Source organism: Thamnophis sirtalis, unplaced genomic scaffold (assembly GCF_051295495.1).
Source record: "Thamnophis sirtalis isolate CommonGarterSnake01/CBP01778 unplaced genomic scaffold, rThaSir2_p1.2 scaffold_13, whole genome shotgun sequence".
NCBI lineage: Eukaryota > Metazoa > Chordata > Lepidosauria > Squamata > Natricidae > Thamnophis > Thamnophis sirtalis.
In genome coordinates, this window is record NW_028261393.1 from 46,311,089 (window position 1) to 46,314,676 (window position 3,588).

The window sequence follows — 3,588 nt, forward strand, 5'->3', positions numbered from 1 at the left end:
GGTTCTGGTTCTGGTTCTGGTTCTTCTTCTTCTTCTTCTTCTTCTTCTTCTTCTTCTTCTTCTTCTTCTTCTTCTTCTTCTTCTTCTTCTTCTTCTTCTTCTTCTTCTTCTTCTTCTTCCTCTTCCTCTTCCTCTTCCTCTTCTTCCTCCTCCTCTTCTTCTTCCTCCTCCTCTTCTTCTCTTCCTCTTCTTTCTTCCTAGCATATTCCACCAGGTGCAGAGCCCACTTTTCGGATCACTGAATGCCACTTTGCACAATCAGCTGCATCTCCTTTGGTTCTGCTGGGCAGGCACGATGCTTTGGGGAAAACAGGAGAAGGGAGCCTGCTTTTCCCGCAGGCTTATCCAGGGGTTCAAGGGTCCCCTCTACCCTGAACTGCTTTCCACGCCAGACGTGGGGAGCCTAGGTTGGGATGAGGCGGAAGGACCAAGAAATCTTGCTTTGCAGCCCCAACTCCTTTCCCCTCTCTCCTCTACAATCATCTCAACCGTTTCCCCCCCCTCCTCCTCTTCCTCCTTCTGTAGCAATCAGATGAGGGTCTTTGGAACCAGGAGTCCAACTCATGCTTTATGTTGCCAAAAGGACTTTATCCTGTTGATGGTTGATCCTTAACTGTGTTGCACGCACCACTTCTTTGGATTGGGGTGCCTGTGATGGAAAACTGTGGTCCCATCAGTTGATTCTCATGGGCCCACTAGGATGAAATATGTATTGCTGTCTGTCCTTGACAAATCAATATACTGTAATATATTATCTGATCCTGGAGATCTGTAGTCGTTGACTTTTTTTTTTTAATTCACTTCAAACCATTGTCATCTGTGAACATCATCTAAGGCTGTTGGTACCTGTCAGGAATCAGGTGGCTGAAACATGCTCAGGGTTGAAGATGTTGAGGCCTGTTCTCAACTCTAGCCCTCCGTAAGTGTGTCAAGATATCTTGTCCCCCAAATGGAAGTGGTGTCCGAAGAGACATTTCAGCACTTTACAGCGGGACAGTCAACCTTTGCTGGAGACTTTGAGAGTGTCCTCACAAAATGACTTCCAGGGTGGACACCGCCAGCTGTAAACCACCTGCTTTCCAGAATTCCAGCTGCTGATGTTGGGTCAATTGGCCAGCAACTCTAACTGATCCCCCTTGTCAAGCGCGAAGTATCAGGGCCACATGTTAAATTCTAGTTAAGGTGATTTGTTGCTCATGCGTATACAAATAATCTAGTCAACTTGCACTCAGCATCAAATCGGTGCTAGATAAGAATCACTGAATATATATCTGCTGGGGAAAAAAACCCTCTGCATTGGCAACATGAAAGGCATCCGGCCAGTAAACACACAGCTCCATTTGATTGCCCAGACTCCACCCCGCAAGGGATTATGGGGTCATTCAAAGAAGATGATAAGAATCAATGGAATTTTTAAAAGGGCTGGACCTTGACAGCTTGTGGGAACGTAATGATTCTACGCTGATTCCTCTCTTGACGCCACCCACAAGCTCTACCTGTACTACAGTCCCTGAATTACGCCCTCTGCTGATTTGTATTGCTTTATACGTATTTTTCTAGGCAGTTAAGAATTATTCAGATGAAACTTTAAGGTGATTTTTATCGCTGTGTTTAGTTTTTAAGACTTCCTAAGAGGGCCATGATATAAATAATTAGTGTGATGTTCCACAGTTTGTTAGTTTGCCTTTTTTTTTTTCCATTGTAAAAGATTTTTATTTTCCATTTTTTCATTTTCATACACTCACCTATATACCGTGCATAGCCGGAGCCATACAACATTAAACAATAATCGCAGCAATTCCTCTTGTCAACAATACCCCCAAAAATAGAAACCCAATATACCTCTTCCACTCTCCATACACCTCTTTCTTCCACCCCCTCCAACTTTCTATCTTCCCTCCATCATCCCCCTCTACCCTACTTCCCCTCCCCCTCTACCACTCCTCTCTCCCGATCCACTCCCTCCCTTCCTTCTCACCCTCCCTCCCCTCCTCTCTCCCACCCTCTCTACCCATCTTTCTTCTATCCCACTCCTCCTCCCCTTGGTGTATTTCCACTATATGTCAGTGTACTTAACTTATCCTATTTTTACAGAGAAATTAAAAGAAATTTTTTGAAATGTTTTTAGATTGGAATTGGGTGGAGGAGAGACCCCGACTGATACCAAATGATGTATCAGGATGCCTACCCAACTTTCCATGCATCTTGCAATTGTTGGGAACAATTCTGCAGAGCGTGGTATTTTTTTTTAATTTTATTTTTATTTTTAAACAAACAAACCTAAGCAGACGTAAAACATAAAAACCATCCTCCAGTTACATACAGTGTGTCGATTGGTTACAAAACCTTTGTGCTCCCTTACCACGGTCTTCACTTACAATTTATATAGAGTCTCATATTATCAATCTAATATATATGCACACAATTATTATCATTATTAAACATTTATTTGACTACAACCATTGTCACTTCCTTTTACGTGAGGTATTCTAAGTTTAGAATAAATTTACATTATGGCATTTCATCACATCATCCCAAAATCATCCAGTAATATTACATCTTTATATTTTATTCTGCATAAAATTGTTTATCTTTGGTTACAAAAATTTTATGTATCCTCTCCATAGTCATCACTTACAATTTATATAAAATTTCATATTATCAATCATATATATATATATATATATATATATATATATATATATATATATATATATATATATATATATATATATATATATATATATATATATACATACATACATACATACACACACACACACACACACACACACACACACACATATATATATATATATATATATATACATATATATATGTATTGACATTTGTTAGACAAATGTAACAAAAGGCAACAGTAAAAATATTGGGTTTCTGTCTGGATGGTCTCTTATGACGAGCCGATGGACAGAGAATGGAAGTAGTGAACTTCCTCCCATATTTGGGCATACCAGGCGTTGTGACTTTAAATATATACCTTTCTCCCTGGGTCAGCTGATAACGGAGGACAGCCTGTGGCTTAGTGGTTAATACAGCTGCCTAATATGTAATACAGCCCAGGTTCAAATCCCAGTAAGGGTATGGCTAGCTGATGAGAGCTAAATAGCTTGAAATAGATCTATACTAGTCTCCCTTTATTTATTTATCAGCACAAATACAACATACATACATACATACACACTATTATCATTGTTAATCATTTATATGACTATATTATTACTTCATTTTATGCATAGTAGTCTAAGTTTAACCAAATTTAAATTAATTTTTATTATGCATTTCATTACGTCATCCTGTATCCATCCAATGAGTAATACAATCTTATATCTCTTGCCATTTGTAGTATTTGTGTTCTAATTGTTGTCCAGAGGGACACAAAAAGAAGTACGGGCAAAGTTGAATTATTGATTGGTTTAACAAGGTTTAAAGCCTGCCTTAATCTGAGTACAGTCTGGGTAGAGACCAAGAAAACAGACAAACATTCAATTAGCAGTAAGAAGCAATAATCAAGAGCAGTAGCCGAAAGTTCTGTGACAGCCACCCTTTCAAGAACCTTTAGTGTGTAAA